The 24224-nt window shown below is 37.6% G+C and overlaps 1 protein-coding gene across 1 annotated transcript in view; it reads right to left on the bottom strand.

Annotated features, from left to right (window-relative positions):
* The window catches only part of DCC (DCC netrin 1 receptor), a 1991552-nt gene that overhangs the window by 1316123 nt on the left and 651205 nt on the right, over nt 1-24224 (bottom strand). The window contains exon 8 of the mRNA XM_081562140.1: nt 6255-6364. The gene's annotated coding sequence lies outside the window, so the exon portion shown is untranslated. The remainder of the gene's footprint in view (nt 1-6254; nt 6365-24224) is intronic.

The raw sequence follows: 24224 nt of genomic DNA, 5'->3' as shown, positions 1-24224 counted from the left end.
CCACACATTTGACTGCTCTAGAGATAGAAACCATGATAGGGACAATGGATCTAGCATCTTAGATCTAATTGAAAGTTCCTTGCTATTTCTTCAACTTGAGCAAACCTGAGCAACTATTTTCTTTTTGTTCTTTGATCTGAGAAAGTAAGCAAAGTTTCATGGACCAAATTGCTGGTGAAGACAAAACCTAGACAACAGAAGTTGAAAGCTAAGTGGAGATCAAAGTGGACACCAAACAAGTGTCAATGGTCTGACATCACTGAGCTCGTTATCTCTGCATTATCATACACAGAAAGCATCAGCTTGTTCCTCACTGTGTGCTCCCATCAGGAGACTGGTACATAGAAAAGGAAATCTAAGTTCTGCCTTTCCAAAATGGCCCAAAACAACACCAAATATGCAAGATGATTATTTCAGGTGATAGAATTGCAGATGACTCAATTCTTATAATTTTCTATGCTCTCCTAATTTATTATAAGGAACAAAATTTAGCTTTCTAGTAATTTAATTAAGGGAAATACTAAGACTCACATAATTCTCTCATGAAATAAATTTTGTGGGACTATAACTTGACTATAGTACAACCTAGATTTAAACAAATCGTATATACATCACATAAAGTAGAATCACAGGAGCATTCCAAAAGATGGACAACTGGACTACTGTTTTCAAAGATGACCTAAAACCCATTCCAAAGATTATGAGACCATTAGGTCTCAGGTTTGTCCTGCCGCTGGCAGAGGTCCCTCCATGGGGCTGGGAGGCATGTTTATCATGTCCTTCCTTCCCGACCCCTCTTTGCTTGCTTCTCCCATTTCAAGTATTCCACTCACATGGAATTTTCCCAACCTGTAATTCCATCTATGTTTCTCACTTCTTTAAAAACTCAGCTTGAGCCCTTCTTCAGAGGAAACCTGAAATATGTAGACATTATATGGGGGAGTCCAAGTGGGAGAAATTTTAAGACAAGATCTGTGCTTTTAAGTAGACCAGTCACGCTTCCAAGAATGACTCATCGAGAATAACAACAACCACCACAAAACAAACAAACAAGGAAGTCACAATTCAGCAAAGACTTATCCAAGCATCAATTTCCTGGAAGACTGAAGGAAAAGCTCCATCTATTTCTATACATGGATTCTTTTATTTTGGCCAACTCACTACATATGTGTTAACTCTGCGCAGATTTCATTCTTATTTAGTAGGGTACTTCTAAATAGCCACACACTCATACTGATGCCTATACTTTATTGCCCCAGCTACCAGCCATTCCCAATCCTGGTTGCACATAAAAATAATCCAGAAAAAAATGAAAATATCAATGTGTCAACCCCACTGTAGATCATTTAATCAGGCTTGATAGGAGAGGGACCTGGGCAAACTACTCCAGGTGATGCTGATATGCAGCCAGTGTCCAGAACCACAGAATTAGGGTATAAAATATTTGGGCCAAGAGGTTACCCTGTGTGGGACTTCCCTAGTGGTCCAGTGGCTAAGACTCCATGCTCCCTGCTAAGACTTCTGGGTTTGATCCCGTCAGGGAACTAGATCCCACATGCTGCAACTAAGAGTTTGCATGCCACAACCAAAGATCCAGAGTGCCACAACAAAGACCCAGTCTAGCCAAATGAAAACGTTTTTTTAAAAAAAGAAGTTACCCTCTTTTTATCCACTACTAATTTTATCCCACGTCTCACTACACAGCTCACAAATCAAGATAAGTATGAAACACGCTTTAAACATAGACTTGTTGATCTGGTATCACTATAATGGTATGTGTCATAAGTTATTTTTCAAGGCCACATGCCTAAGAAATAGGGAAAATTATGGCTGAGAAGAATCCTTCTTCTTCTCAGAATGGAGTAGGGGGTGCTGCTTAAACCCTAGGATGGAGGTGGTGAAAGAAAACAATGGAAGGATGCTTCTGTTGCAAAGGAAACCCTTATTTATTTCCGATCTCCAGAACTATCAAGCATCCAAACCATTCTGGAGGGGCTTTTAACTCTATGATATATGAAACTCCAGTTATTCTTGACTCTAGGGCCGCTATGATAGATGCGAAAGAGCCTTTGAATTCTGAAAGCCCTTTCTTGTGCTTTAAGCAAAGGATAATCATGTTATATGCCCAGAAGGCATATGGGAGTGGGCCATTGCATCCCAAAGCATGTTGTTTTTTAAGCATGTCAGGAGATGACAGCAGGAGGTAAGGCAAAATAATTTGTTGTTATCCAATCTGAATAATGGGTTGCAATGGAGCCTCATCTCTAGGAAACCCAATATAATAACAATAATTTAAAAAAAGTGCTGCTGCCACTATGGGATGAGTTAATTCATCGAGAGTTGAGCTCTTAAACTCTAGTAATCTCTCAAGGAATCCTGGTCCTTAAAATGGTTTACCTACCTAAATATTCTACATGATGGGTGAGTAATCTGAAGACTCCTTGAATCAATTTAGCACACATGCTTTTTCTTTAGTATGAACAAAAACCCACAGAGCATTTCTTAGAGATTTTCTGATCCCAGAAATTTAAGTAGATTGTTTTTTCAGATTGACTAGCAAAGCCCTCATGAGCATTTCCAAATGAGGAAATGTTTTCGTTTTATAGAGATTTAATTCTAACAAAGAAAGTAATAAGTTGAAGACCGTACTCTACTAAACAAAATAAGCATTTGGAAAAAAATCACCCCTTGGTAGTATTTGGGAAATATTTACATCACAGTTGAATTTTTGACTTTAATCATGAGCATAAAGACCATCCACGCATCTTCTAAGTTAGGAGCTGGCAGAAGTAACTAGGGGGAAAAAAAACACACAGGACAGAAGGTATGACAGAGTACCAGGACAAGGGGACAACAGAGGATGAGATGGTTGGATGGCATCACTGACTCAATGGACATGAGTCTGAGCAAGCTCTGAAGGACAGAGAAACCTGTGTGCTGCAGTCCATGGCGTCACAAAGAGTCGAACACAACAGCAACAAATGGCCATATGAATGCTGCTCCAACTTTCTGCACTTCAGTTGTACCAATATTACATGGAATTCATTCTTGCTAGAAATAGTCCTTACTGGACTTTCCACCTGTAGGCAGTCCCCTGCAAACGTTTCCCCACTCCTATGTCACCATGGAGTTTGGAGACCAATGTCTTTTCCCTGTGTCATCACACAGCCCTCCCTGTATCTGTGTCCTGATCCCCTCCTCCTATTAGGACACAGGTCTTACTGAATTCGAATCCTTCCTAACAACCTCATTTTAACTTAATTGCTGCTTTAAAGACCCCTTCTTCAAATATAGTCACAGTCTGAAGTACCAAGGATTAAGGACTTCAACATAGGGATTTAGTGTGGACACAGCGCAGCCCATAATGATACTCATTGGAGTTAGCTCCACTCGACTATTTTTAGAGTAAGATCTAAATAAACACAAAAATCTTGGAACAATGAGGTGTATTTTCCACCTTGGATTAGTCTCTTCTTTCTTTTCTTCACACACACCCTCCTCTCAAACCCCAAGTTTATCAGAACATTCTAAATCACCTTGGCCAGTTTAAGTTTGGGTTAAAATTTGTTTTTAAAGATTAATCATCCTCTCATGGCTTCAGGGTTCTGGATTTTAGCCTCTGGACAGCTTATTATTGAGGCTTTTATTTGACTTCTGACATTTATCTAGCATGATACACCTTTAACTGTCAGCTTACTGAGCATCAAACCAAAGGTTATATTTGCCCTTATAAATTCCCTGCTCAAGCCTTTGCTTCCTTTCTGCTACAGCAAAGCAGAGAGGAAAAGGAAAAAAAAACCTCCTGTCCATGTTGGACCATGAGCAACATGGATTTCAAGGGTAGTTGTCCCTCAGCAAAGAGATTTCAAGTTCTAAGTAGCATTTTCTCTTGGAAAAGGTGCTCCGTCCACCACTCCTCACACTGGTCCATGGCTAGATGCCCATGGAACATGTTACCTTGATCTTTAAACTGCATCACATTTAATAACTGGACATCTGATTTTAACTTGGATTCTTTAAAATAGTTTGATGATGCTACATTTCCAGCCCATAAGTGAATGTAAGTAAGTTAAATGTTCAGATTAGGGGATTGGGTTGTCTGGGAACATTTCCTAGGATAGGAAAAGGACTAGCAGCAGATGGAGATTTGGTAGATCACGGTGCACACTTGGCAACGACCAACAGGGAGCTCTGGGGTAAAACTTGTCTGCCAGAGGAGTCCTGTGCCAGATGGGAGTGTCTTGTACCATCATCATACCGAGCTGCTGATGAGGACCAGCCTGAGAACATGCGGCTTCAGCTGCAAACGCCTTACTCACTGACTGAGGGCTTCTCAAACCATGATACAAACTCTAGAGGATACTGACAAAGAGAGTCTGTCAGTTGAAATTCTGCACAGCTGGACAGCATGTCCCTTCTCAAAGGGGATCTGAGCTGCACAACTCTGTCTGCCATATATGCTTTGAAAAAAATCTTCAGTGATATCTTACTTTTGTGTGTATGCTTACAACTGGTGACCATATTATTTACTGTCCAATGTATGACCTTTTGAGAGTAAAAGGAGTGGGTATTAATAATTACACCAGGACAACAGGCATGCATAATCCTTCATTATATATCTGTCTGCCTTTATTACTCACGAACGTCTATCTTCACTCCTAGGAGACTCATCTATGCATCCATCACAATTAATTTCCCCCATATTTACTGTGTGCTTAGTCACTCAGTCGTGTCCTGCGCTTTACGACACCATGGACTATACAGCCCACGAGGCTGTTCTGTCTATGGGGATTCTCCAGGCAAGAATACTGGAGTGGGTTGCCATGCCCCCTCCAGGGGCTCTTCCCAACTCAGGGATCGAACCCAGATCTCCCACATTGCAGGCAGATTCTTTACTGACTGAGCCACCAGGGAAGCCCAAGAATACTGGAGTGAATAGCCTATCCCTTCACTGAAGGATCTTCCGGACCCAGGAATTGAACCAGGATCTCCTGCATTGCAGGCGATTCTTTACCAGAGGAGCTACCAGGGAAGCCCCTTATATTTACTAAACACTTACTACTTATGGAAAAGGCAAACTTGGATGTGCTTTGCAGACTGTGTCAAAGGAGCACGTGTGAGAAAGCAGACGTGTTAGCATTCTTGCTTCCTCTGCTTTCAGAACTCACTCACACATCCCACCTCACTGATTCTCAACCTCGAATCTGTACACTGTGGTTCTATGGAACAGATCACTAAAGGCCCATACAGCTCGTACTATTTCTTAATTTTGTTTTTATTTTCATGTGCATAGGTGGAAATGGTGATATCTTATTTCTCCTCAGTCTATGGTATAGAATCACTTGGAAAAGCAATCAGTTTCAGACTCCTAAAGTGTTGATGTGTATAATTTTAGTCCAGATTAGATTCATTTTTTCAAGACTTGTTAGCAAAGTTACAAATCTTAATCTTATTCATTTTTGGCTAGGTGTTCAGTGTACATGTTTGTACAAGTCCATATTTCCAGCCCATTCCCATTTCAGACAAAGAGGAGGGGCAGAGAAAAGAGGGGCATGTGCCTTTTCAGATCTGTTTTCTGAGCCAGGTGACTTCCTTTTCTCTTGGATCTAAGAACCGTGATGCCATTTTTAGACAGTCTTTTCAGGCCAGGAAAGGGATCAGACAAGAGAATGGTGTTCTCCAGTTTCTCTACTGCCCTGAATCTCTAAAGCCTCCTTGGGAAAAGCGGAGAGCCTTCTCAACAGTGCCTTCTAGCCATGTGTAGTCATTTCTTTACCTATCAACTGTACTATGAATCGCAGCAACCTCCATTTGAAAGTCCAAGTTCCAACTCTATGATTTCATCAGCTCTGTGATATTACATACCTGTTCAACCTCCTAGAACTTCAATTTTAATTATGCGAATTCTCTTTAAGGCATTTTATGGCCATTAAATGATATAAAACTACGTGTTTGGTTAGTACTATGGTCAGATGTACCCAAGAGAAAACCATACTGCAGTAGTTTAAAACACAGAGATTTGGGAATTCACCAGTGATCCAGTGGTTAAAATTCCAGTGCAGGGAACCCTGGTTTGATCCCTAATCACTAGAACTAGATCCCACACAACGCAAAAAGATCAAAATCTGGCAAGCCACGACGAAGACCGGGTACAGCGAAATATATAAATACTAAAAAATAAAACAAAACCGAAAAACACAGATATATTTGCTTCATATAGACAACTAGGAGGGCAAGATAGTTAAGCATGTTACCTCTGATCCTGGGCTCTTCTGGGTTCTTGCACTACCATCCTTGTTGTTGGCTTCTGTTGCCATGACATCAAGATGGTTCTTTCACTTCAAGTCTCGATTCATTGTTCTGACTTAAAAAAAGGAGAAAGTCAAAATGTCACAGGAGAAAATAACAAAAGTACATGTTTGCTGAGTCTCTCTCTTTTAAAAAATCATCTGGGAAGCCTAATCTAGCAGCTCCTACTTATATTTCATTAGCCTAACCTAGCAGCTCCTACTTATATTTCATTAGCCTAACCTAGCAGCTCCTACTTATATTTCATTAGCCTCATCAGGACATTTGGCCCCTTGTGGACCCAGAGCAGTTTGAGGAAAAGCATGCTCTAACTCAGCACCGTGAGCAAAATAAGGGATCTACTAATACAGAAGAGGAGAATGGATATCCAGGATTCATCTTCCATATTGTATAAAACACACTGTACAATGCCTGCACAGACACAGCTTATCCAAACCCGTTCCATTGTGGAAAGCATAATCTTACCACTCCATTACTTTGCCAACAAAGGTCCATATAGTCAAAGCTATGACTTTTCCAGTAGTCATGTATGGATGTGAGAGTTGGACTATAAAGAAAGCTGAGTGCTGAGGAATTGATGCCTTTGAACTGCAGTATTGGAGAAGACTCTTGAGAGTCCCTTGGACTGCAAGGAGATCCAACTAGTCCATCCTAAAGGAAATCAGTCCTGAATATTCATTGGAAGGACTAATGCTGAGGCTGAAACTCTGATACTTTGGCCACCTGATGTGAAAAACTGACTCACTGGAAAAGGACCTGATGTTGGGAAAGATTGAAGGCAGGAGGAGAAGGGGAAGACAGAGGATGAGATGGTTGGATGGTGTCATTGACTCAATGGACATGAGTTTGAGCAAACTCCAGGAGTTGGTGATGGACAGGGAGGCCTGGAGTACTGCAGTCCATGGGGTCGCAGAGTCAGACACAACTGAGCACCTGAGCTGAACTGTACCACCCCATCCTTAAACTTCTTATATATATATTTTTACTTATAGGAATGTCCTCTCATTCTCTTTTCTCCCAAACAACATATTCATAGACTTTTCAAAGTTGAAAAACATCATGAATCATGTGGCCCAACTTTCATAAGAAGTCTGAGACCCAGCTTGTACATCATAACTGGTTCCTGCTCATCTTTCTAAATCCAGTACAGTACACACTGTTGCAACTATTACTTGCTGGCCAACTCATCCTCTCAATATAATTTCTCCTTCTCAATGCTGTACTTAAAAGTGATCCTTTCTCATCTACTGCAGACTCAAAATATTAATTTAAAAATCATACTGTTATTCTTTAACCCTGTGGGCAGCCACAGTGACAACAGTACCTCTCCAAAGCAACTCTTGCTCCAAACATCCAGCCCTACCCTACCCAGCACCAGGCCTCATAGCCAGTTGGTCTGATGGTCAACCTCATTCACCAGTGCAACCACAGCCACTGTGGCCCATCTGCATAGATGGCCCATTGTGGCCCATCTGCCCACCATGCAGTCCGCTCACTAGAACGTCTGGCTCAGGTGACCAAGGGGATTGTGGCCCTGGGGCCCAGAGGACATCTTCATCATAAGACCACTCTCTCAAGACTGAGACACAGCCGATATACCGAATACACAGAAAAAAAACAACAACAAGCGAGGCAAAATGAGGAGACAAAGGAATACCTTCCAAACAAGAGAACAAGACAAAACCTCAGAAAAGAACTAAACAAACATAAGCAATTTAGAAGATAAAGTGTTCAAGGTGAGAGTCTTAAAAATGTCCTCACTAACTTAGAAGAGCAGAAGAGCTTAGTGAGAACATCACCAAAGACAAAATGTTGAGGAAAAAAAACAAGAACTGAAGAATATAATAACTGAAATGAAAAATAAACTAGAATGAATCAAGAGTATGCAGAAAGATGCAGAAAAACAGAGAATGCAGAAGGAGAGACTGGCAATCTGGAGACAGTATATTGGAAGTCATCCAATCAGAACAGGGAAAAAGAAAACAAGAATTTTTAAAAATCAAGTTAGATTAACAGACCCTTATGACAACATTAAGCACACTAACATTCACATTATAAAGATTCCATAAGGAGGACAGAGGAAAAAAGAGAAAGAAAATCTATTTGAAGAAATAATGGCCAAAAGCTTCTTTATCCTGAAGAAGGAAACATTCATCCAAGTCCAGAAAGCACAGAGAATTCCAACAAAGATGAACCTGAAGAGACTAACACCAAGACACATTATAATTAAAATGTCAAAAGTGAAAGAGAGATTCCTAAAATCAGGAAGAGAAAAACAACTAGTTAAGTACAAGGGAACCCCTTTCCCCACTAGGAGAGTCAGCTGATTTTTCAGCAGAATCTTTATAGGACAAAAGAGACTGACATAATACATTCAAACCACTAAAATAAAAAACTTACAGATGGAATACTCTAACCAGCAAGGTTTGCATTCAAAATTGAGGGCGAGATAGTTTCTCAGGTAAGTGAAAGCTATGGGAGTTAATCACCATTAAGCTAGCCTTATAAGAAATGTTGAAAGGACTTTTTTCAATAGAAAAGAAATGACCATAACTAGAAACACACAAAAAGAACATAAAAGAAAAAACTCTCCAATGATAAAGGTAAGCATTCAGTATAAGCAGTGGACCAAACACCTATAAAGTTAATATGAAGGGTAAAAGACAAAAGTAGTATAAGCAATTATACATAAAGTAGTTAAATGTTACACAAAACACCAAGACAGAAAGACAATAAATATGACATCAAAAACATAAAATGTGGAGAGGGACTAAAAATGTAGTGTTCTAGAATGCACTTGAACTTCAGCAACTATCAACTTAAAACAGACACTTATATACATAGGTACTTATATATGAACCTTAAGGCAACCATAAACAAAAACAGATACAAAAAAAATAGAAAGAAATAAAATGTAACACTAAAGAAATTCATCAACTCACAAGAGAACAAGAGAAGAAAGCAACAGACAAGAGCTCCATAAACAGTTAACAAATGGTAGAAAGTATATGTGTATCAATAATTACTTTAAATGTAAATGAACTAAATGTTCTAACCAAAAGACATAGGATGGATTGAGCAATACCAGTATCATAGTCACATGAGACACTGCCTTTAATTCTGCCATTCAAATCTATCACCAGTAAAAACATCTACAACTCAACAAAGGTTCCTTTGTCCAGCACACCAGGACACCACAGAGATCCACATCTCTGTACACCTGAAGGTGAATGGACCAGAATACACGGAGGAGGGGAGACTGGTGAAACAGCAGAGGTGGTGCCCATGATAACAGCCCCTCCCCATGGTGGCTTCACCAGCTGGCCAGAGAGCTAAGCAACAGCAGGGGAAACAGCACATACAAGTCCAGCTTCCTGGAGCAGCGTCCATGGCCACAGGGATGCAAGCAGCAGCAGCAGCAGTGGGATTCGTGACTTTCTCCCTCCAGCTGGAGAGGCACATGGTAACTGGACAACACCAGAAGTGGCAGAGGCACCCGCAACCCCAGTTGACACCCCTTAACCTCACCCAACAATGCACAGTGCCTGCGACCCAAGAGTCTCCAGATGCAGTGGAGCTGTCCATCATTTGATGTCCCAGACAGCCACCCCGGTGGTACCAACAACACTGACAGTACCGAGGCACGAGTGTTCTAGAGGCAGAAGCAGTGACAGTGAGGGCGCTAGACGATACCTCTAGCAGAGGCCATACAGGGGGGAAGCACCGATTCCTGCATATTGCCAGAGCCAGCGCAGGTAAGGCAAACTAAAACTTGTGCTATACCGCCACCTACTGAAAAACAAAAGAAATGTTTCTAATTGCCAATTCGTTGAATCGTTGGAATCAAATAATAAAAAGTTTACCTAAAGAAAGGTATTCACTATTTCAAATGTGTCAGCAGAGAAACAAGTTATAAAACACCAGGAAAAAACACAGTAACACACTATCACAAAAATAAAATGACAATTCTTTAGAAATCAAACATAGAGTCACAAAATATTGTGATCTAATTGATAGAGAATTCAAAATAGTTGTCATGAATAAATTCAACAAGCTACAAGAAGGCTCAGGAAAGCAGTTAAATGAGCTCAGACATAAAATTAATGAACAGAAGGAAAATTTCACCAAAGAGATGGGAAGTCTAAAGAAGAACCAAACAGAAATTCTGGAGCTGACGAACTCAATAAATGAGATGAAGAATGCATTAGAAAGCATTGGAAATAGAGCAGGCCATATAGAAGAAAGAAATAGTGAGCTCAAAGATAGAAGTATAGAAATTATATGGACAGAGGAGAGAGAAACAAGATATAAAAAGTGAAGAAATTCATGAGAACTATTCAACTCCAGTAGAAATGGCAAAGTGAGGATAATGGATATCTCAGGAGAAGTGAGGGCAAGGGGATTGGAGACTTTATTCACGAAGTAAGAGCTGAGGATTTCCCAAACCTGGGGAAGAAAACGGAGACACAAGTCCATGAGGCTAAGAAATACCTAATCATCTCAACAACGACAACAAACAAGACCTTCTCCAAGACACATTATATTAAAACTGTCAAAAGTCAACAGCAGAGAATTTTAAAGGCAGCCAGGGAGAAAAAGATGGTAAAGTTCAAAGGAAATCCCATTATGCTCTCATCAGGAGATTTCTTAGCAGAAACCTTACAAGCTAGGAGTGGGGTGAAATACTCAAAACACTGAAAATTGAAAACTGTCAGCCAAGAATACACTATTCAGCAAAGTTATGCTTCACATATGAAGGAAAAACAAAGGCTTTCTGAGACAATCAAAAGTTGACTAGCCTTAAAAGAAATCCTGAAAGGAGCACTTCTACCTGAAATGAAAACACAAAAGTACATCAAACTTAGAGTTATATAATAAGTAGACATATAGAATCAGAAAATGCAGCTCTGTATCAGGATATATTGTTAAATAGTTAAGCATAGCATAAAGGTTAAAGAGAAAAACACAGTAAAAAGTTAACAGTAGCTAGTTCAAGTTTGAAATAAACTCACAACACAGAAAGGGATGATTTGTGACAACAAAAAATGTAAAAGGAGAAGAAGAAAAGGATAGAATTATTATAGGCAAATGAAGATAAAATGACATCAGTAGAAAAAAAGACCATTTCATTTATGAGACATTTTACAAAATCCTCATGGTAACCACAAAACATAAATCTAGAGCAGAAATATAAAATATAAAAGAGAGGAAAATGAGAAAAACATCATACAAAATCACCAACACAAGGAAAAAGAAACAATGGAAATGTGAAGCAAACAAAAAACCAAAGATAAAATGGCAGAACTAAGCTCTCATCTATCAATATATATCCTGTATGTAAATTGACTGATTTCACCAATCAAAAGATAGAGCGTGACTGGTTGGATTAAACCAACTATATCCTTTCTCCAGAAGACTCAGCTCTAAAGACAAAAAAGAAAGTGAAGAGATGAAAAATGATACTGTAAGAATATTTCAGTCAAAAGAAAATATATGTACCAATAGTCATAGCAGATAAAACAGACTTCAAACCATAAATAGTAACAAGAGACCAAAATGGATATTGTATACTGATAAAAGGATCCATTCAACAAGAAAACATAATAGTTAATATATATATGCACCTAACCCAGGAGTGTTAAAATGTATAAAGCAATTATTAACACTCATAAAGGTAGAAACTGACAGCAACACAATAATAGCAGGAGAGTTTAAAGCCCTACTTACATCAATGGATAGATTTTCCAGACAGAAAGCCAACAAGAAAATACTGACTTTGATGAAAAATCAGACCTGGTTGACATAATAGATGCATATAAAACATTCCATTCAAACACAGCAAAATACCCTTTTTTCTCACATTCACATGGGTTGCTCTCAAGGACAGACTAAATACTGTGGCACAAAACAACGTGCAATAAATTTAAGAAGACTAAAATCATACCAAGCATCTTTTCTAATCAGAATGGTATGAAGCAAACAAAAAAAAAAAATGAACTTCAAAAAGGTTGGAAAAATCACAAATATGTTAAGACAGAACGACGTGCTACTGAACTACTGAAGCAATAAAGATACCAAAGAAGAAAACTTTTTAAAAGTTGGAGATAAGTGAAAATGAAAATATGACATACGTAAACCTATAGGATTCAGCAAAAGCAGAAAGTAAGTACCCATCCCCAGTGTAGTTTAAGATCCATGTTAACTTTACAGTCGGTCCATCATATCTACGGCTCCACATTCAGACTCAACCAACTGTGGATCATGAAGTGCTATAGTACTCAATTTAAAAAAAATCTGTCAACAAGTGGGCCCACGAAGTTCAGACCTATGTTGTTCAGTGGCCAATTGTACATAGCAATACAGCCATAACTCAAGAAACAAACATATAAAATCTCAAATAAATAATCTAAACTTATACTCAAAGAAACTAGAAAAAGAAGAACAAAACCCAAAGTCAATAGAAGGAAGGAAATAATAAAGATCAGAGTGAAAAGTCATGAAATAGAGACTACAAAGATGGTATAAGAGATAAAAAAAAAAAAACACCTAAGAAGATAAACAAAACTGATAAACCCACAGCCAGATTCAGTAAGAAAAAAAATAGACAAGTCTCAGATAAGTAGTATCAGAAATAAAATAAGAGAAACCACAATGAATACCACAGAAATACAAAGGATTTTCAGAGGATACTATGAAGAGCTATGCACCAAATTGAACAATCTAAAAGAAATAGATAAATTCTTAGAATCACACCACCCTTCCAAGACTGAACTATGAAGAAACAGAAAATCTGAATAGATCAATCACTAGTAAGGAAATTGAAACACTAATAAAAAATTTCCCCCAAAACAAGAGTCTGGAACCACATGACTTCACAGGTAAATTCTGTCCAACATTCAAAGAAAAGTTAATACATATCTTTCCTAAACTTTTCCAAATAATTGAATAAGAGGGAACACTTTGTAACTCATTTTACAAGGTCAACATCACCCTGATACCAAGACTAGACAAGGACAACATAAAAAAAGAAAGATATGGGCAAATATCTCTCAGAAACATAGATGCAAAAATCCTCAGCAAAATATTAGCAAACTTAATTCAATAATACAGTAAAAGGATCACACAGCATGATCCTATGACTTTTATTGCAGCGTATGAATGGTTCAACATCCACAAATAAATCAATGTGACACACTACATTAACAAATTAACTAAAAATCCTATGATCATCTTAACAGATGCAGAAAAAGCACCCAACAAGACTCAACATGCACTTATGAAAAGAAACTCAATATACAATGAATGTACCTCAACATAATAATGGTCATATGTGACAAATCCATAACTAATATCATATTCAATGGTGAAAAACTAACAGCAACCCAAGGTGAGAAAGAAAGATGCTCAGTCTCACCACTTTTATTCAACATAATATTAGAAATCCAAACCAGGAAATTTAGGCAAAAAAAGAAATAAAAAGCATCCAAATTGGAAAGGAGAAAGTAAAATTGTCACTGTAAATGGCATAATTTTATGTACAGAAAACACTAGAGTTTCCACCAAAAAACTACTAGAAATAATAAATAAAGTTGTAGGGTACAAAATCAACATGCAAAAGTCTGTTGCATTTCTATACACTAACAAAAAACCAGTGGAACAAGATTAAGAAAACAATGCAATTAAGAAAAAACAGAATTGCAATGAAAAGAATAAATTAGAGGAAAACTTTAACCAAGAAGGTGAATGAACATTAACAAACAAGAAAACACTGTTGAAAGAAACTGAAAAAGACACAAAAAATGGAAAGATGATCTGTGTTAATGGATTGCAAAATTAACACTGTTAAAATGTCCCTATTACCTAAAGCAATAGATTTAGGTAGATCTATAGATTCATTCCATTCACTATCAAAATCTCAGTAATATTTTTCACAGAAATAGAACCAAAAAATTCTAAAACTTGCTTCAGACCAAAAAATACCCAGAGAGCCAAAGCAATCTTGGGCAAAAAGAACAAAGCTAGAGGTATCACACTCCATGATTTCAAATTATACTAAAAAGCTGTAGGTGTAATCAAGCAACGTGGTATTGACAGAAAACACACACATAGATCAATGGAACAGACTTTCAGACTCCATAAATAAACCCACACAATATGGATAATAAATTTACAACCAAAAGCAAAGGACAGAAAAAGGTTAGTATCTTCAATAAACTGTGTTGGGAAAAATGGACATACACAACCAAAAGAAGGAAATTAGACCAATACTTAACACATTACACAACTATTCACATAAAATGGACTTAAGACTTAAATATAAGACCTGGAACACAAAAACTCCTAGAAGAAAACAAAGACAGCATATTCTTTGACATCAGCCTTAGCAATGGCTTTTTGGAATGTCTCCCTCAGACAAGGGAAAGAGAAGAAAAAATAAATGCGACTACATCAGATTTGAAAGCTTCTGCACAGCTAAAGAAATCACCAACAAAATGAACAGATAATCTACTGATCAGGAGAAGATATCTGTAAACCATATATCTGATAAGGAATTGATTTCCAATTCACATCAAGAAATCACACAATTCAGTTTCTTTACCAATTAAGAAATGGAGAGAGGACCTACACAGACATTTTTCTAAACAGATGGCCAACAGATATACAAAAAGATGCTCAACATCATTAATCATAAGGAAAATGCAAATCAAAACCATATTGAGAGATCATCTGTCAGAAAAACTATCATGAGAAATGCAAAAATAGTAAGTGTGGAGAGTATATAGAGAAAAGGGAATCCTAGTGATGGGAATATAAATTGGTGAAGGTACTATGGAAAAAGTAGGCAGGTTTTACCAAGGACTTTGGGATTAACGTGTACACACTGCTATATTTAAAACAGATAACCAACAAGGACCTATTGCACAGCACAGGGAATTCTGCTCAATATTATTTAACAACCTAAATGGGAAAAGAATTCGAAAAGGATAGATCCATGTATAACTGAATCACTCTGCTGTACACCTGAAATTAATGCAACATTATTAATCAACTATACTCCAATATAAAATAAACTTTTTAAAGAAAACCTAAAAAATAGGACAATCTAGCAAGTCTACTTTGGGGTATTTATCTGAAGAAAATGAAAACACTCATTGAAAAAGATGTATGCACATCTTCTGTTCTTCACATCATTAGTTATAACAGCCAAAATATGGAAGTAACCTAGGTTTCTATCAGTAGATGAATGGATAAAGAAAAAGAAAATACACACACAGATACAATGAAATATTCCTCAACCATAAAAAGGAATGAAATTTTGCCATTTGCCACAGTATGAATGGACCTAGAGGGTATTAAAGTCAGAAAATGACTAATCCCAAGTAACTCCATTTATATATGGAATCTAAAAAACAAACAAAAAAAGAAAATAGAAATAGATTCAGAGATAGAACAACATACTGCTAGTCCCCCAGAGCTGGGGGCAGGGGTGGGGGTAGAGGACTGGGTGAAGGGAATTAAAAGATACAAATTTTTCATTATAAAATAAGTCACATGGATGTAAGGTATAGAATAGGGAATATAGTTAGTACTATAAAAACTGTATGGTGACAGGTGATTACTAGACATCAATTTTGAATGTATCTAAATATCAAATCATTATGTTGTACGCCTGAAACTAACATAATACTGCACGCTGAATATACTGCAATTAAAAATAAAACAGTGTTTATATATTTTTACTTTTGTCACAATGTTTCTATTCTGTAAATAATTATACATTAATTAGAACAGAAAAGGAAGGGCAGTAAATAGACACATTCAATACAAGCAAGACAGAACATCAAATCTGCTAAGTGTGAAATAGAGGAAAATTTACAAATCCCAGGAGAAAAACTTTCATTTCCTTATCTTTTGAAATTCACATCTGAATTATCATACATATATACACAAAGAGCAACTGTTACATCAGAGAACAGTTCTTAGTCTCCTGTAAAATCAGTTACTGCATTGCAGTGATATATTGTTTTTCACCCTTACAAAATTGCTAACTAAATGGTAAATATATAAAAAGAATTCATATTTGTATAACTAATTTTCAGTTTTCTAATCTCTCTCCTTATGCTATCTACCTTTTGACATTTATAATCCATATTCAAATTGCATTCATATTTCCAAAATCACTGCTGATAGTGATTGCAGCCATGAAATTAAAAGACGCTTACTCCTTGGAAGGAAGGTTATGGCCAACCTAGATAGCATATTTAAAAGCAGAGACATTACTTTGCCAACAAAAGTCCGTCTAGTCAAGGCTATGGTTTTTCCTGTGGTCATGTATGGATGTGAGAGTTGGATGGTGAAGAAGGCTGAGTGCCGAAGAATTGATGCTTTTGAACTGTGGTGTTGGAGAAGACTCTTGAGAGTCCCTTGGACTGCAAGGAGATCCAATCAATCCATCATAAAAGAGATCAATCCTGGGTATTCATTGGAAGGTCTGATGTTGAAGCTGAAACTCCAATACTTTGGCCACCTCATGCGAAGGGTTGACTCATTGGAAAAGACCCTAATGCTGGGTAGGATTGGGGGCAGGAGGAGAAGGGGACGACAGAGGATGAGATGGTTGGATGGCATCACCGACTCGATGGACATGGGTTTGGGTAGACTCCGAGAGTTGGTGATGGACAGAGAGGCCTGGTGTGCTGCAATTCATGGGGTCGCAAAGAGTCGGACACGACTGAGCGACTGAACTGAACTGACAAATTAGTTTGAGAAAAATGAGGGACTTGCCCAAAGTTACACACTGCTGCTGCTAAGTCACTCAGTAGTGTCTGACTCTGTGTGACCCCATAGACGTCAGCCCACCAGGCTCCCCCATCCCTGGGATTCTACAGACAAGAACACTGGAGTGGGTTGCCATTTCCTTCTCCAATGCCTGAAAGCGGAAAGTGAAAGAGAAGTCACTCAGTCGTGTCCGACTCTCAGCGACCCCATGGACTGCAGCCTACCAGGCTCCTCTGTCCGTGGGATTTTCCACGCAAGAGTACTGGAGTGGGCTGCCATTGTCTTCTCCCAGTTACACACTAGAAAGTGAAAAATTCTGATTTCATATCTGGTTCTCTTTCTCCCACCTCTCTAATTATTGACCCACTGGTAGAGAAAATTTGCTTGGAGTCAGAAATTGGAGGAGGGTTTATGTGCTGACTGAAATAAATGTTTTTGTTTATCTTCTTTTTCCAAATTAGGAATATGATAGTATTGGGAGGAAAAAAACATTTTCAGGTTCAGTGGTTTAGCTAAAGGCTCAAGGCAATAAATTTGCAACAAGACTCAGGTTTCTAATCTGTACTCTGTAGCTGGTAGAATAGGTGAAATTCATCATGTCACTTACCTTCAATTAACGGCTTCAATTTTCTCAAGGAGCAAGCCAAGGAGACACAATCACATACTTGTGATTGATACATTGAATTCAGAGCTGATCACTCTTCTTTATAACCCTCCCCTAGGTTCACTCACCCCCCTAACAAAAAGACCTTTGAGTCATCTTGACCTCATGCTGACACCTCAGTCTACAGACTAATAACTGCTGGGATAAACCCATATCTTTCATTCTACAGTCTTAATTCATTTACTAAGTATTCGTTCAGTCATGCATATGGTCCCTGAACCACTCCAGGTCCTGGGACTACATGGAAAAAAAAAAAAAAAAAAAGGACCAAACCCTAGGCCTGGCTGTGCTTACATTCCTATAGAAGAGAGGAGAAAAACACATGAAATCTGCCACATGCTACCGTGACTGTAATAGTAGTGCATCATAAAGCAAAGTGAGAAGACTCTCTCCTGTCCAGTAACCCTGAGGACACCGAAGAGCAGACCATCCAAAGAATGGTTCCAGAGACACCATGAGGCTCTACCAGAAGAGGAGAAATACAAAGTGTAACCATACACTGTTTCAGCAAGATCTGTGGAGAGCCTGGGAAAGTGCGACTAACTTTCACTTTAGTCGCTCAGTCGTGTCTGACTCGCTGTGACCCCACAGACTGCAGCCCTCCAGGCTCCTCTGTCCCTGGAAATTCTCCAGGCAAGAATACTGGAGTAAGTTGCCATTCCCTTCTCCAGAAGATCTTCCCGACCCAGGGATCGAATCTGGGTCTCCTGCATGGCAGGCAGATTCTTTATCATCAGAGCCACCAGGAAAAAACTGGCGGATAGTTTAAGTAGAAATAAAAAAGGGAAAATCTTGGAGAATTTGGTTTTTGGATACTGGCATATTACATATTTACATGATGCAAGCGTGCTGCATTTCTCCAGGAAAAATAAAGCCCAGATTGAGGCCATGCCTCTGTAGCATAATGGATGTCCTGATGGGTAAGGTCAAGCTACTGAATGAGTTTACAGAAGTAATATGAGTATTAAGGTTGCCATAGCTACTGGCAGTGATGGTGATGGAGAAAGGGAAGACTGGCGCCAACCAAAGTTTTCAACAGCATAAATTAAGGGACTTCCAGATGACCGGGAGTTTGTTAGATAATCAATGGTACAGCAGGGTGGCATATGTTACAGAGAAGGAAGAATTATTGCAGTGGCTACAGACAAATCAGTCTCGAAGGAACTTAAATTTCAAAGTCATCCCCAGATCTCAGTATATGTATGTTATGGGAATGCAAAGTGTCTCCTCTGCAGAATATGAAAAGGAAGTGAGGTCTTTGGGAAATAGCTAGGCATGTTAAGACAAAGAAGAGTGAGCAAATCTGTTTAAAACTGAGTGTGGTTCCCAAAAGGAAGCAGCCCAACATGAAGAATTGGAGGAGAAAAAGCAAAGAATAGTAGCTGAATGAATATGTGGCTAAAAAATCTTGTACTATCACCAGTGAACAGGACAAAAGGATCATGATGCATGGTTTCTGAGGCTCCAGGATTCAACAGGGTGAGGTTCTGGATAGTGTTGTGGCCACATCAGATGGATACCTGCCGGTACTGTGGGTAAAGTTATAGGAGAGAGACTCTGAGCTTAGATTCCAGAATCTTTTATAATGAGTAATAAGCATGGAGGGAAACATTATCTTGGTTATATGAGATAATAAGCATTCCTGCTTTTGCTTAAGAAGACTTAACCTCTACACTCAAAGGCTGTTTGTATTAACATCCTTGAAGCAGTCTGAACCAAAGGGCAGTCCATCCTACGGATACAATATAATTTTCTGTTCCTTCACAACTGATGGATACTGAGTTGCCTCTAATTTGGGGCAACTACAGGTATGATTACTACACATATTTATGTCTAGGTTTCATATGTATGTTAGTTTGTATTTCTCTTGGCTAGGAGTGGGACTGCTGAGTGATAGAAATATATGATTAAATTTGTAAGAACCAGCAAACAATTTTCTAAGGTGGCTGTGCCAGTTTGCATTTGGACCAGAAGGATCTGAGAGTTCCATTTATTCCATATGCCTTATTTAGTCTTTTTCTCACCCTATTGCCCTGGCTAAAAACTATAACAAATATTAAACAGAAATGAATAGAGAAGGAACCCTCACTTTGTGGCAAGAGTTTTAACTACATTTCTATAGCAGACACAGAGTAAGTCATGTTATCTACTTGGCAACCCACTCCAGTACTCTTGCCTGGAAAATCCCATGGACAGAGGAGCCTGGTAGGCTGCAGTCCATGGGGTCGCTAGGAGTCGGACACGACTGAGCGACTTCCCTTTCACTTTTCACTTTCATGCATTGGAGAAGGAAATGGCAACCCACTCCAGTGTTCTCGCCTGGAGAATCCCAGGGACGGGGGAGCCTGGTGGGCTGTCGTCTACGGGGTCACACAGAGTCGGACACGACTGAAGCGACTTAGCAACAGCAATGAGCTTTATAACTTGTATCTTTAGAGTAATTTGACCATTTCATCTATATCATGGTTTTTATTGACCTAAAGTTATTCATAATATTTCCTTGATATAGTTATTATCTATAGGATATGTACTATTTTCTCTCCCATTCCCGGTATTGGTAAATGATTTCTTTTTTTCTTCTTTGGTCTGGGTAGTGGCTCATCAATTTAATCAATTCTTCCCATGAACAAGTTTTTTATTTCATTGATTTAAAAACTTTCATTCAGTTAAAAATGTCATTGATTTCTGAGTAGTATTTCCTTCTTTCTACTCTCTTTACTTTTTCTAGCTTCTTAAGGTGGCACCTTCAGATTTCTAGACTTTCAATAAGCATAAAAATATTCCTCTAAGCAATGCTTTAGCCATATTCTATAATTTCTGGTATGCTGCATTTCATTTTTATCCAATTCAAGACACTGTTATGTCTATTTTGACATATGGGCTAGGAAGAAGTCTAGTGTTTAATTTCCAAAGAGATTGTTCAAGTGTCCTTCTGTTACTGACTTGTATTTTAACTTCATTGTAAACATAAAACATATATTTAGGATTTTATTTTTAATTGGCACGATTTTTGTTATGGTCCAGAATGTGGTCTATCTTGGTAAATGTTCCCTCTGCATATGAAAAGAAGATGCATTATTCTATTGTGTGGAGTGCATACAAATGTAATGTATCAGAACAGTTTGACAGTACTACTCAAATCTTATATACTTAATGATTTTCTATGTGTTTCATCAGCTAATAAGACAGTGTTGAAATCCACAACTATACTTATGGATTTATTACTGAGATTTTTTCATATGTATTTTGAAATATTCTGAAGCATTTTTATAGATGCCTGCATATTTAGGACAGTTACATCTTTTTGATGCGCTGATAACCTTATCATTATATATTTCTACTCTTTAGATCCTAATAATATTCCTTATTCTGAAGACAATTTTTTGTGATATTAAAAGACATTTCCATGTTGTTTAGCATTTGCAAAGTGTATCTTTTTTCTTATCCTTTTACTTTTAATTGTCTTTATATTTACAGTGTATAAGTGTGGTGTTGGTAAACAGTATAGAGTTGTCTTGCATTTCTATCTAATCTGACAATCTCTGCCTTTTAATTAGGGTTTTGGCTATTTACAGTTAATTGAATTGTCAATATTTGGATTTAAATTTTTGAGTTTGCTAGTTATCTCTTTGTCCTATATGCCCTTTCTTTTTCTCTTTTTCTGACTTATTTTGCATTAGCTTCTTTGTTTTTCTTTTCTAATGATTGCTCTATTGGAATCATATTAATAATTTAGTGCTTGCTCCAGGGTTTACAAATTCATTTTTAACTTATCAAAATCTACCTTCAATTAATGATATACCACTTCAGGTATATTAAAATATTGTCACAGAACATTTTTATACTTACTGCTACTAAATACATGCATTTTACTTGGACATCTGTTATAAATCACAACACACTGTTATATTTTTTTTGCTTTAACTTTTTAAAAGACTAAATAAAAATATATATTTATCCTGATAGCTACCATTTTCTGTGTGCTTATTTATTTTTTAGATTCAGATTTCCATCTTTTATCATACTCTTTCTTGAAGTACTTTCTTTTAAAATACTTCCTGTAGTGCAGATACTCTAGCAATGTAATCTGGATATGTGGGATAGAAGTGGTATTTTTGATCTGTATGAGATACATATAGCATCATCAAATTCAAGACCTTTAAAAAGACCTTAACATCCTCTATAATAGTGATTGCCAGGTGTTTTGTGTTGGTGGAATTCTAGAATTTGAAAAAAAAAAAAAAATGCTTGAAATGATTATGAAGTGAATGGGAATTTTTAAAATAAGCCTTATAAAAGAATAACGAAATAAAACAAATCTTTGATGGCTATTATGCTATTTACAGGTCACTATCACTGCTTAACTATTTATAACAAATTGTTTACCACCCAACATATTTAAATATTAAAGAAGCAAAACGGTCACATGTTACGGTAAACCCAAATTCTACCTCAAGCTATGGTCACATTAGACCCTCTTTTTTCACTAACAGTAAATTATTCTCCATTTTATTCAGTGATGAAGCTCTTCTTTCCATCAAGTAAAATGCACATATTCTTTAAAATCTAGCAGCACAGCTTGAAGGATGTTTTAGAAACTTTACATGACAGGAGATTTACTGTATAGTCCAACTTCTACACTTTTTAGGTGTGCAAACAAAAGGTAGTTTAATATTACATCAGAATCAAGACTAAAATTTAGGTCCCATTGATTTACAAAGCCAGTGCTTTATAGAAAACTAATAAATTGTGCCATTGGTTATTTTTCTATTCAGAATTTAATGGTTTAGGTCTAAAACTGCTAAACAAAAAGTTTTGTTTTTATTACTATTCTACCTCCAACTGGCATGCAAGAAAATTTAGTGAAAATAGGAGAAATATGTTATCATCTCTTTTTTTGTCCTTGTCTCCCAAAGAGACAAGAATATTGGTCACATGAAACTTCATTTATAAATGTATGAAATTAGATTGACCTTTCATTGCGTTAACAAAGACTCTTGGCTTTTTGTATCACGCATGCATCTATGCAAATAGATACATATCCCATATGTTTGTTTCAGCATCAGTGCTTTCTTAATACCATCCAACAGAAGTGGAGGATTCTATCCCACTTGGTTTTGTATGTGGCAGCCAGGGTATTTGGCTCTGATTCTAACCAAAGAAAGCAAAACCTGTGCCTTTGCAAGTGTTTGCACAAGGCACACCACAGTACAGACAAAATTTAGCATTTATTTTTGATCATTTATACTGACTTGATCATCAGCTATTTAATAACTCTATCAAAAACTAAAAAATAAATAGACTGATTAATCGGGGACAAAACTTACTCTCACTGGTTCATGCTGACACAACAATGGCTCTGTCCTATATTATGAAAAGTTCTGGTGACTGTTAATTCTCAGAGAAGGTAAGCAAGCAGTAGAACAGGATACTTCCAGCCTCCTCTGCAGTGGTGCCACAAAGAAAAACCTTGTCCAAGATGCACATTTTCAGAGATTATCTCATACCCCTGTCAAATGTGGATTATCAAGACCTAGCAAAGGAATAAAGTAACAAAAATTACCTCTATTCCTCCCACTAAATACAACAGCCACAAATTACTGAAAATCTTTCCAATTATGGCTCTAAAATTGAGCCTTCAACTGGGGACTAACAAAGCCTACTCCACTGCTAATCCTTAGATAATTACGAAAATTCGAAATTGCCTGTCATGTGATTGAAGCAGACACTTATAAGGCAACAGGGTCGCCGTGGTCACTAAAGAGATGGGAATTCAGATGAAGGATGTGACACTGTGGGTGTCAGCAAATGCAAAGAGAGAGCACACCTCTCTTTTCCTATGCTTGTTGACCCTCGTGCCCCATGCTCAGTCTCCGGGTCTAAATGCATTTACACTTCTTGGCATCTTTTTCAGATGTTCCCATGAGAACTCTTTCTGTATTCTCTGGTACTCTCCAAGCAGACAGTTGGTTCTGATCCTTAAAAAGGCTGACTTATGTTGGGTCAATCCTAGACCACTGACCTACAATACAAGCTAATTGTTTCAAAAAGTCAGTTTTAGCATATTCTCAAAAGAGCTCCACACAGGAACATTTTATACAGGTAAAAGAATTATAAAGTAAGCTCATAGAGTATAGTATCTTATATGTCTGATATTCTGAGTTTCCCAGTTACTTGTAAAAGCATTACAAATCAACTAGTTTCCTATCTCATAAGGTCCTACACCACATCTATGAAAGCAACCATGATCCCTCGAGTCTTCTTGGTCTCCTAGTAATTCATACAACACATTAGAATTAGTCACACTATTTAGCAGCTAATCACTTGCTATCATGTAATTGTTTTTTAATTATTTCATGTACATTATTCTTGGCACCCCAAAGTTGCAATCTTTAGATTAAAATGAGTATATCTTATACCACCCATGTGTGCCCTGTATCTTTTGAACTTGTGCAGATCACATAAAGAGCAC

This window comes from Giraffa tippelskirchi, chromosome 14 (genome assembly GCF_054371585.1).
Source record: "Giraffa tippelskirchi isolate mGirTip1 chromosome 14, T2T-mGirTip1v1.2.pri, whole genome shotgun sequence".
In the NCBI taxonomy this organism is placed as follows: Eukaryota; Metazoa; Chordata; class Mammalia; order Artiodactyla; family Giraffidae; genus Giraffa; species Giraffa tippelskirchi.
The sequence above is the reverse complement of the archived record's forward strand: the minus strand, read 5'-3'. Positions and strand labels throughout refer to the sequence as shown.